A 12,991-nucleotide genomic window follows, 5' to 3' on the forward strand; every position below is an offset into this window, starting at 1 on the left:
CTACTGGAATAGAACCAAATTTTCCCCTAGTTCACCCACTGGTAAAGTTTATAGCTCTGGGTAAGATGATTTCCTCTGTTCTGATTTCTTCAGCCTGTCTCCATCCATCTAGTTAGAATGAAAGGTGACAAAGATAAGGCTGCAGAAGACATCCCTTGTGCCTTTGCAAAGGGTTTAGTACAATAAGGCTTTTTTATTGGCCAAAGCCTATATGTGATCATCATAAGATACTACACATAAACAATGTTATCTTTGGTTGCTTAACACACCAAGGAGACTTACTGTAGAAATTAAGGAGTCCATTTCCACTTTTCTTCTGGAAATTTATCTGAACAAAACTTGATCTGAAAAGCATTTTTGCAAGCTAACTACAAAGTAATCAAAAGCTGGAAAAACTTGTGTCAAACTCTCTTGGTACAGTGGGCAATCACTGTTTATAGTCTCCCGCAAAATGTATTTTGAAGTTTGTTCTATGACCTAGCTTGAAAATGGACTACCTTCAGCAAATTCTAAGTGCATTTTTTGTTCTCATTAGTCCATGATCCATGCCTCAGCAACTCCATAATGCAGTCATCACACCGACCTTCAAAGCATTCTGGAACAATGGATGTTGACAATCCAAAAGACTATTCCATCATGCACAGTAAGCAATTGTACTCCCAAAGACAGAACCCAATAATATTTTTTCAATCAAAGAAACTACTTAATCTAAAAAATGTCTGAATGATCGTCATTTTAGTTCTCTTTTTAGACAAACTTTGCAGTGTGAGGTGGTGCTCAAAGTTACAATTCCAGCTTCACAAGGAATTTGGAAACATCGCTGAAACCCTTAAGAGAGCTGTTTTAAGCATATGGTAAGACACCATTGAAAAGCACAAAGGCAGTGTGGAGGAAAATCAGCAGAGACTATTTTTCCTCTTCTATTTCCAACTCTTCCACTCAAGAAAGCTTAAGTTTTCAATGCAGCTTAAAAAATGTAGGTATCCAATTCTCACTGAACACCCCCACCCAGTGGGAAAAGAGCACCATCACTCATTCTCTTTATGCCTAGATGTCTCCAATACATATTTAATTTTGATCCACGTAACCAGTTTATCACATATTAAATTATTATCTCTCACTCACTTAAAAGTCTTTTATTAGAGGATTAACAACTCAGTACCAGATGTCATCCATTATCTCTATGTATAGCAGTCACTTTTTTTCAAGTAACAATTATAAAAAGGATAGCTACTGTCACTATAAGCATTTCAGACTACCTAGACTGCTCCTGACATTAAAAAATTAAGTAGTAATTAATGAAAGCTATATTATGTACTAAATCAATATACTTTATACACTGTGCTCAAAACCTAGGAGATATCATGACATTTCTCCCAAATATGTTTAAAACATAATATGTTTAAACATAATATGTAAGATATTATACATACACACTTACCCTCTTCTTTACTGTCTTTGGAAATCATTCTGCCATAGCAGAACTAAGACGATGGACAGCATTAGAAATGGAAAAATTATTGCACAAACATCCTGATTTTAAAGTAGTTTATCTCAAAAAAGAGGAATTAAGAAAATGGGAGGCAGTAGATTGTGACAAGGAATATTTGGGACTCTCCCCATTCCAAAATCTAATGCCTTATATACAAAGTGTTCCTGCAAAAGTTTGCCATCACAGTAGCCACACAGGTAAACAGCATTGACTAGCACATGGAATACAGCATACTAGGTCCAGAACTGTTACTGGCAAAAAATGAGGCCCATTTCAGCTGGGCCTAAGCAACTCCTGCTATGTCCTATTCTAGGCAAGTGCAGAGTGAGCACAGTTTGGGGAAGGAATACTGCATAAGCCCTCAAATCACTTCTTTTGGGAAGGAATACTGCATAAGCCCTCAAATCACTTCTGCTTGACAGAAATGTAGAGAATATTCTCAAACATGAAGAAAAGGGGCTTGATGGGGTCATGGGATGCTTCTCAAAAGTGACTAAGATTTTTATCTTTCTTTTTTCAAAATCTTTCCAGTTTGGGGGTTCTTAATTTATGTAACTTTCTGCATTGTTGATTTTCACAGCCTGAGTATTCTGAAAAAAATAACCTTAAAAAAAAAAACACCTTCAAACTAGACACCTCAAATATTATAATACTTAAGCAGTCAATGTTGACTTTGTTTTTAATTTGATTGGGGTTTTTCACCCAAAAAGAATCTAGACTAATTTCAGTGAACTATGAGGTCCCTTTAAGCATGCATGAACTCCAGAAAGAGGGTATCTTTCCTCACATTTCTGAAGTGTTGTGTGAATCTGGTGTAGTAATAAATTACTTCTCATACAGTAGTATCATCATCTGCACTAAACATACCACATGTTATGAGAAGTAACGACACTATGGATAAACTCACAGCATTTTGCACTGATCAACAATAAGAGTATTTTAAATACATTTTGGAAGCATCAAAATACTGAAACTGGTATTGTCATGATATGACAATGTCTGCCATGGAACAACCCATTCCACCATCAAACCTGTCATCTGACAAAAGACACTGCACTAGCTTTAAATTACACAGCTAAGCATCTGTAACCAAGAACAGACACTTTTATCTGTTTTATGGAACAGCTAAAAAAGATTTATGAACAAGGGGGTTTAGAAGACTGTTGCATACAGTTTGCAGACAAATATCTGGAAACTTTAATCCCTATATTTGTCTCTTGCAAAAAGTCCTGTAAGCAGAGAAGGAAATGGAAGACAGAGTCAATAGATATATTACCAACACCAGAGACCAAGAGCTAATCTAATGCAACATATGCAGGAGTAGCTCTAGCAACATCAAGCACCTGAGTCTTCCAAATGGATGGTAAACCATGTATCGTCAGCAATTAATGTACCATGTGGAAAATAACACGCTTACAGAAGTCCCTTCCACTCATGTTTAAACTTGGAGCAGAGGGGAAATGATGCCCACTAAAACTGAGGCAGGAAAAGATAGGTATCTTGACATTAAGACGTTCACAAGCCATCATTGTAATACAGCCTTTCTTAAAATTCATGTACTTCTGTGAATGAGGGTTAGCATCCTCGCACCTTGGGAGGCTTTTTCCTAAACACAATAAAAGCACAAACAACTGATGAGTGTTTAGACCTCCCAAACTTCTGTTTTAGCTCGTTGCCAGCATTTCCAAATAATATCCAAGTTGCTCAGCTGAGCATTTTAAAATTAAATAAATGAGACTAGTGGATCTATTTTCAGGAGAGGAAGGTGCAGCAAATTAAGAGCAGCTCTTAATTAGGAGAGCACTGTCATGCCATCTTCACGAGTAAGAATTTTGAGAAAACACACGAAATATATACCATGTCTCTATTGCCTTCAGCTTTATATGAACATCATAACACTGAAGACAGTGCCATAAGGCTCATTTTAAGAAGGCAAAACTAATGACAAAAGTTTTTCTACAGACTAAATAAACTCAGCTGGAGAAAATGAAGTAGCTGTATTCCACACCACCTCCTCAGTCTTCAGCAAAGCTGTCAGCAGGTTTTTGATTATAACATCTGCTACAGTTACACACTTAGGAACCAAGGGGGGGCGGGGGGGGGGGCGCGGGGAGAAATGCCCTCACATTCTGGATCAGAAGCCTAATGCACAGGTGAAGAAATTATGAAGAAGGTATGTTTCTGATAGGTCAGATTCTCATCTGCTGGACTAGTTTAAATCCAGAATAACTGCTGAAGTCAGAGTTCATTTGAATTTAAAGTAGCTCAGAAAGTGGCTAAAGGATCCCCTGCGAACAGAAAGGCTACCATTTGCACCTTATGACAAACAAGATACTAACTGTTAACTTTATTTCTTCTAAGGGAGCCCACAAAAAAACCTAAAATCACCTTCCAGGTACTTTAATAATAATAACCATCATCCACAGCTTCCTCTCAAATGCCACTCTAACTTCAAGCTACCTGCCAGCAAAGATTTCTCATAGTTTACAGCTGGAAAAATGAAAACTTAGAAATAACATGAACAGTTTTATATGACTTAGAAAATCAGTGCCCTAAAATAGACTGTATATACCCACAGTCTATTTTTTACCCACTACCACATACTCTGTCCTATGAAGAGTCCAATGCCACATGTGGGACCAGTCTAAGTCAGACAATCACACCTTTCTGTCACACAGCGTGATCCAGCATGATCAGTTTTGCCATGTTGATGCAAGAAAATACAGTGAAAAACCTAAAACTCTGCTGCAGGCAGGAGCTGCATAGATAACAGAAACATCAACCCGCAAGCAAGAGCCTCACTGTCTGCGAAAGAAGGTCTGGAGCTCGGCCCACTCAGCACTTCAAGAAGGGACAGTTAGTACAGATGTAGATGAGCTCAACATGAACGTAAATAAGGAGCCTTCTGACAAGGACCTGCTAACTGATAATAGAAAACAAACTACTGAAGTGATAAGACTCAAGGATACTAGGGTAAAATAATTACGGTAGTGGGAGATCAGGACCTCCTACTCAAATGGCTCCCTGAAGAGAGTGGATCCCTTGCTCGGGGAGTGTGTGTAGTGAATTTTAAATGAACTGTACCTTTAAATTGAAGCAAGAAAACAACTTGCCAATAATTAGTTAGTAGGTGTAGACTCTAGGCAGAACTAGCCAACTTCACTGTATAAATACATATTGTGACCAACATTAAGTGTGCCAGTTAGGAGGTGCGATCCCCCTTGCACCCGGCACCGCAATAAACACACCTGCTTTATAACTCTCCTCAAGTTGTAGAGTTCGGTTCTGCACGTCAATGTCTTCTCCACATTACTCCTGAGGCAGATCTTTAAAGTCTTTCGACTCCTGGAAAGGACATCTTGCTAACTTTGGGAGGCAGTATGAGGAAAGCCTTAGCTGAATGAGAACTTGTACCAGAGTTTAAATGCTGTAGGGAACATTTCTGTCAGTCTACAGGCATGGATAAAAGTCTCACAAAAAATATATAGGTGGAAGCTTAGAACACTGGCTTTGTTTCGACTTCCAGACACACGGATTGCTTCTTGTGCCCTGCTCTGCCAGCTGCTCCAGCCAGTAGGCTCTGTGCTGAAATTAGAAGTGCAACTTGTCAACAGCACCTAACTGCCCAGAGAGCACAGGGAATAAGGACAACCATTTTTTAGCACAAAATCAAGATACCAAGAAAAAAAAATCAAGGTAACAGCACCACAACAAGAAGAAAAAAAACTTTAATTTTTCTTCATACTAGTGCCTGGAGTCTAGGTTATAAAAAAGCAGCACTGGAACTGTTCATTTAGGAGCATGAATGCAACCTAGCTTGTAGTACATGAACTCAATGAGAAGAGTTGCACAGCTACTGTTAAGTGCTTATTGCCTGTTTAGGAAGCCGTACACTGACCAAGGAAGGGGAGCGGCATGCAATTTGCCGGATACAGTATTCCCTGCTTCTGCACCACCACATGAAACCAAAACTAACTGAAATGCTTACCAACAATGCTCCAACACCCCCCACCACACACAAGACCCAAAACACACAACAGTTTGTTCTTAATCCATGTGCATCCTTCTACACTTCTACATTTACTCACAGACTTCAACAAAAAATAGTAACTTCCACAATTAGCTGCTTTGAATATGCCACCAGACTTGAGACTACCTTTGGCCAGTTTCCTGTTCTCATTTTGCTCTTAGATCTCCTGTTGCTAAAGACAAATTACGCTTCTCTCTGACTACATCTAGCTGCTGTTTACATCACCAGGGATCTTAGAGTGGTAAATGTGCCATATTTTAGTGGCCTGACTAGCAAAGACAGTGTCACTGCAATGACAGTACATGCTGCTGCGATCTCTCCTCATTATCAACTTTTGCTTCATGCTGTCAAGTGTCAGCGATCTGGGAGTATCAGCTAAAAGGGAGGTTAGAGGGGTTTATTAGTATTTATTCACATATTGGAAGATATACATTTGAATACACGACTCTTTCCTCAGCATTGCCCTTCTTCAGCCTGATTTTCTAGAAAAGCCATAGTCCCAGAACTGTGATCAAATTACAACAATTTCACATTATGGGCCCTATTCAAGAGCAGCACCATATACAAAAGCCTATAACCTCTTCCTTCTCAAGGAAGCACAAAACCTCCCGTTCCTATCAACAGCCTGTAAGCACTTCCAAGTCTTTTTATTGTCCACCTGACAGCAGCTGGCAGATGATCACCATTCTTGACAGCCTGTGGCTGCACACAGACTTACAGCCCCTTAAGAAGCCCAAAGTAGTCTACACGCAACCCAGTGCAGCATTTACCCGAGTTGTAAATGCACACCAGGAAAAACTACTTACATACTACACAGCACACAACTCTCCTGCACAAAGACCAAAAAAAAGAAAACCAAAGCAACCCATATTGAACAGCCTTCTATTTTATGCTTCATTGTTGTGCTGTGCAGCAACCATCCACCTGCCCTTTGGTGTGAATTCAGCAATTTTCAATAACCGAAGCTCTCTTCCCACCTTCCAGCCAAGAGGCAAAGCAGCATTAACCACAGGTTTTCAGACCATGAAGCATGTAGCATTGGGTAAAGCAGAGCCATTTACCTTAGCAGGACTCAATGCATATGGGGCAGCAATATCACAGTAGCAAAGTGTCAAGAAAAAAGATGAAAGAGCTTAAAAGAGTGGTAAATAAGTTGTTGTGTCCTGATGATTCCTTTCAGCTGTTGTTTCTGCCTGGAATTTTATACTGTCCACAATTATCTTACCATTAATACTTCCAGACATGTTATTTCATGAAGTCTAGCCCTAAGCAGCTCCATGAAAAGAAGACAGACTAGCATTTCCTCAGCAAAAACCCTGGAGATTGATTTTTCATCCTGCCTACTCCTCGCTGCCAGGATTTGTGATACCCTGTGTGATGTAGAACACATTTCCATTATCCCCTGAAGGTATTTTCTACTGCACAGTAACATCTCCCACTTAGTGTCTCCTCCAGTCTAGAGCTTTGATCCAGGCAATACATATTCTGCTTCAACATGTAAATGGCAGACAATGCATCAAAAAGAAAAGGAAAAAAAAAAAGTAAGGAAAAAAAGAATGTCTACCGATCTGAAAGCATTGATACCAAAATGACTTGTGTGATGACAGACTTGAGCAAAATGACCCAGCCATAAGCAAATTCCCTGGCAATGTGGGCAGTAAGACCTAACACCTGAGAATCTCAGCTCCTACACCCGGTATCTTAATACAAAGGCAGCCATTTCTACTTCTTTTTTTATTCCCTTCATTTAGCAAAGTCACAGTTCAGCCAGCGAGACCAAATATCCTGACTCTCCAATAGAATGGAAACGAGCTCCTGCACTCGTGCTTTGAGGGCTGTAAAGATTCACATTTGCAAACTAGATGCAATCTGATGCTTGAGGAAATGGCAGCAAGACACAGCAGTGTAAAGTCAAAATGCGGTAAGCAGGAATCCCTACTTAGGGCTATACAACAGAAAGAACTTAAGAAAACTCATTAGACTGTACTGGGCTTCTCTGGCAGTCCTGTATCTTCTACGCACACATTTATTCCTGCATGTCATAGCTTTTAAAAATACAAGCAAAACTGAAATCAGTCTTTTACATGCAGATATATTTGTTGGGGAAGAGACTTGATGCTACCAGTGATGCAGCTTTTCCAGTTTCTACACGTTTTACACTCCAAAGAGATTAGAATTCCAGATGCTCTTGCACTTCCTTGTTTTAAATGGTTCTGAGTGAAAATGTCCATGTTACTCATTTCAAACACAAAAATCCAAGGTCTGAGCCTTCTGTCCATTGCACTAATTTGTTTCCCTTGGTTCTCAGTTTCTACCAGCGTAAAGTAGGAAGGAGGAGGGGGCAGTCTGTTTGACAACGGTATATAGGATTAGCTTTTGTCAGGTTTTTTTCTTTCCTTTTCGATCAGTTAAATAGCAGACTGAACTGGTGTACATCCACTCATTTCCAGAGAGCTCTCCTGACACACAACTATCAGCCCTGCCTGCATCTCTTCCTACAATTCTTTAAGAAATTTCTCTGTGAATATGTGTCCTGGTTTCAGCTGGGATAGAGTTAATTTTCTTCTTAGTAGCTGGTGCAGTGCTATGTTTTGGACCTGGTGTGATAACAGTGTTGATAGCACACTGATGTTTTTAGGCCTTGCTGGGTAATGTTTATATTAAATCAAGAACTTTTCATTTTCTTGCGCCCTGCCAGCAAGAGGGCTGGAGGGGCACAGGAAACTGGGAGGGGACACAGCCAGGACAGATGGCCTAAGCTAGCCAAAGAGGTATTCCATACCTTATTACGTCATGCTGAGTGTATAACTGGGGGAAGAAGGAGGAAAGGGGGGACATCCAGCATTATGGTGTTTGTCTTCCTGAGTAACCTGTGATGTTATCTGAGTTACATGTGATGGAGCCCTGCTTTCCTGGGGATGGCCAAACACCTGCCTGCCCATGGGAAGTAGTGAATGAATTCCTTGCTTTGCTTTGCTTGCGTGTGTGGCTTTTGCTTTACCTACCAAATTATTCTTATCTCAACCCTCGAATTTTACATTCCTTTCCGATTCTCCTCCCCATCCCTCTGGGTGAGGGGGAGTGAGCAAGCGGCTGTGTGGTACCTGGTTCCCAGCTGGGGTTAAAACACAACAACATGTATTTGACAGATGAGAAGGTGCAACTCAAACACTCATTTAAGACATCGCATTTTGATTTCTCCAGTTTTCTTCTGGAAATCTGTACCAGAAATTATTTCTTCTCAAAATCAATCCATACAGGCTGCTTTTCATAAGCTGCTCACCTAGATAGCCTGCAGCACCTTTTTATAACCATGCCCTAACCCACATATCAGCCCCAGAATTCCAGGATACATTTTGCACAGAGAACCACACACTACTGTTACAGCTATGGCCTTGTTTCAGCATCACTGTGACTAGAATTCCTCTCTCCTTATTGCTCAGAAAAATGATACACATTTCTTGAACACTGCAGAATATACTTTTTCCAAATAGCACTACAATCTGTCATGCTTCAAGGGTCAAATATGCAACAACAGTTCTCAGACGAGTTGCAGTAGCTACCCACAACCAGGTTAAATTAGCCGAAGTTTCATGAGTCAGAATACAAATATTACAACATCTAAAATTATGCTCATAAGCAATCAGTGCAAGTGGTTACTTATTGACTGTGACTCTGAAGTGAAACCCTCTGAGTGAGGCTTACAGTAGTTGCACATGTGAATGTTTGCAAATTTGGGCCTAGCCTATCAAGTAACAGCATTCCACACCTCAAACCTCTTTTGCTGTCCTCAGTCCTGTGGACTAGGCAGTAGGAGAGATGCAGCAAGTCAAACTAAAGCACAGCGGTCATTCTCTTATTTAACATTGTGCTTTCTCCCAACAGTGACAACTTTTCACAGAACCAAACAGATTCATTTCACCTGAGTGTCTGCAATGCAGGACAGCATCTTCAACACTGATTTTCACACGTGTCACAGGGTACTGCCGCTATTACATACACCTCAGCTATTCAGCAGAAGCATGTAATTCTGCTGTAGCTAAAGCCCCTTCCCAAAAGGGCAGACTTCCTCCTGACCAGCAAAGCCAAACCATGCTTGGAGCCCCAGTCAACAAGAAAGTATAAAGCTTTTCTGTACTGCTGAATTAATTTATTGTTTACTAGTTCTCTCAGTGCAAGACTTCCATAGACTGAGATAGATTTCAATGGCATGGATTTTCATGAGACAGGACACAAATACTTTGAGATTTTGGTTTTGCCTCAAAAGCACATGACAACGAGCTGCCATTTTTATGGTTAAAAAAAGCAAATGTGTATCTACACACATAGGCCACACACAGCCTTTCTCCCAAAAACTCAGTTACACATCCACATCAGCTTTGTACCCATGTCAATTTACAGCACTCATAATCTGATGTTAAGTTCCCATAATGGGGCATCCATCTGGGGAAAGAAAAAAATAAAATAAAATCTAGGTGCAAGGATTATCCAAGTACCACCTGCAATGTCTGTGAGCCTACCCACCGGCAATAAACATTACATGAGACAAATCAGCTTATAACATTCACATATCTTTCCTCTCTCTGTGCAGACAGCTGGAACATCCCTGTGCTAAAAGTCTTTTTCAGATGACATAGCCATTTGGTTCAGAACAAGTAGAAAATAATTAGTATTCAGCAACGTATTTACTGAAACACACACTCATGTGCATGCATACACTCAGAGCTCTTCACTCAGAGCTCCCAAATCCCTCTTCAAATAGAGATGGGTTGCTAAATCCCAGCTCGGAAGTACAGATCTGAGCTGATTCTGGGCTGGGCCTGAGCTGGCATTGTGACATCAGGCAACAAGAATTGGGCTTTGTGCCTCAGCCCACCTATATGTTTTTAAAAAAAACCTCTCATTTTATTTACCTTTCTGGGTCACTTATTCCTTTACCCTTCTGTGGATTGCTTCTTGATTCTCAGATACAGAACTCTGTACATCAGCCAAGCAGCTATTATCATAAGCCTAGCTGTACAGGAACAGGGGAAAAAAACTGATATTTGATGTGCATCTCATGTCTCAGACTTTGAAAAGGCTCTGAACTGGATATATATCTTTATTAACACAGGCAAAAAAATCAGGGAATTTTGTCTCCTGAAGTGTAGTTATGAGTGGGTTTTAAAAAGAAAACAAAAAAACCCACCATCACCCCACACACACACCATACACACACACCCCCCAAAAAAAACCCAAACAAAAATACTCCAACCAACCAATAAACCTGCTATAGGACATCCTTTCAAATTAAGTCAGAAAGAACATCAGCATCTCTTTTTCTGCACAACGGCTGTAGCATATTTGTACAGCCAGGAACTCATTTCTAGCTGTGGTTAATATCAAGAGGATACAAGCATGTTTCTGAAAGAACATGAAATCCACAGTCAATTTCACAGATCTAGAGATAGTAGATTCTATTAAATCAATCATGAGACTTCCTGAATAAAACACATTAAATAGTTTCATCCTGTTATACTTGATCAACCAAACACAAATCATTTTACTTTCACAAAAATCACTATTCCAACACCCATCTCCATTCAGAACTGTCTAATTTCAATGGACAGTTGTAATGTTCTAGGCAATGCCAGAATTCTGCACCAAGTATTCAAACTCTGTTCTACTTTGAAAACTTTTCTTCCCTTGTTTGACTGAGGCTGTTGCCTGGGGGAAAGGGGGGGGCAGGGTAAGGGGGGGGAGCGGGGCGCAGATATAAAAACAATCTCTCATGTAAGCAGCTTGTTTTTCAAGTTTAAAGTTGTCATAGATTTTATAGCTACAGTAAGCAATTTACAAAAATGAAAACGGAAAATAAGTGGTTCACCATCAGAAAAAGTCACCATCATTGTCGGAGCAACTGCCACATAAACTGAAGCTGAGGTATCCTGGATCCAAACCTCTACTCTGAATAATACACAGTAATAATCTGATTAAGATTAATTATGCCTCAGAAAAAAACAGCTTGTTTGGGAAAATAATACTGCAATTTCAGCATCACAGAAAGAAATCAGTGAGTTATCAGTGAAGCTGCTTCAGAGCTTCCAAATCATTCAGAACACAGAGCTGATACCCCTGACAAAAGCTGTTTCTTTTTCACTGCCTGCCTCCTACCCTCTACATATTTAAAAACAACTATAAAGCTCCTGCCATAACAACTCCATCATGCTGAATTTCAACTCAAGCTTATGCCAGCATGAAAACACAAGAGCTGGTCACCAACCGTTCCTGCAACAATTCCACCCACAAAGAAAATTAAAATACGCAGAAATATGAAGTTCACTGCAAGAGAGCAGACATTTAATGCCAAATACTGCCTTAAAACCACCAACTGCCATGTGCAATACCACCACGCATCTCCTGACATCAAATTAACACACAGCAATAAGACCAAAGCCAATGCAGTCCTATAAAAGAAAATTAATTTGCTTAGAAACAGGCCTCATTCAAGAACAACAGAATGTTGGGAAGGAAGTGGATTTTATCTCTGAACCATAAACATCAACAGAGGGAGAAATGAAGTAACAATCTTAGCCATGCAAATGTTTTTGCACTTAGACATCAGCAGAATGTCTGCTGAGCATGCTGTTAATGAAGCAACTGAACTAAAAATAAAAAGCACATCAAAACCCAAGCCAAGGTTCCCACTTTGGATTGGGTTTACCTTAAACTAGAAAAGAAGTCTCAACAAGTATTTGGGAGGAGGGGAATCCCTCTCCTTTTCATAGAATCATAGAATTGTTTGGGTTGTAAGAGACATTTAAAGATCATCTAGTCCAATCCCTCCTCCATAGGCAGGGACATCTTTCACTAGATCAGGTCACTCAAAGCCATAGGGATTGCTCTGTACTTCATGAATCCTGTTTTGCTACAGAACCAGGTGACTTCCAGCAAGTTTATTCCGTCACTTTTCACTCCTGACTTCCAGGTAACATGAGGACATAAGGACAGCTCAGCCTGGCCTCAGTAGCCTACACTATGAAAGATGCTACAGTTGGATTTCACAGTAGCAGAATGAATCTACTTTTAAAAATTGTATTAATTATTCATTATATATAATATTTTATATATTTTATATATGTTTATATAACTTTATAGCAAAATAAATAATATTTATTAATTACTACTAATTAATCTAAAAGTAGTAGCAGAATTAATCCTCTCTTGCTGGTTATTCTCTTCAGAAAAGCAAATGAAACATGTCAGAAAAGCATGAGGTTTGGCTGCTGCAAACAAAACCAAAAACTGAGCCCCTGTCTCCTGCTGTGGGTGGAAGGTTGTGTGTTCATACAACCTAAAAACTTCACTCCTACTTCTGAACGAAACTTGACATGTTAAAGAGCATGCCAAGATTCAGGGTCTCATTAGATGTTGCAGGGAGCATTGCATTTTGGATGCATCTGATTAAACCCACAAAAAATCAGATATTG

The 12,991-nt window shown here is 39.8% G+C and overlaps 1 protein-coding gene across 2 annotated transcripts in view; it reads right to left on the reverse strand.

The window, feature by feature from the left end:
* PITPNM3 (PITPNM family member 3) overlaps window positions 1–12,991 on the reverse strand; it is a 118,111-nt gene that overhangs the window by 82,426 nt on the left and 22,694 nt on the right. The window lies entirely within an intron of this gene.

Source organism: Falco biarmicus, chromosome 1, assembly GCF_023638135.1.
Source record: "Falco biarmicus isolate bFalBia1 chromosome 1, bFalBia1.pri, whole genome shotgun sequence".
Taxonomy (NCBI): Eukaryota; Metazoa; Chordata; class Aves; order Falconiformes; family Falconidae; genus Falco; species Falco biarmicus.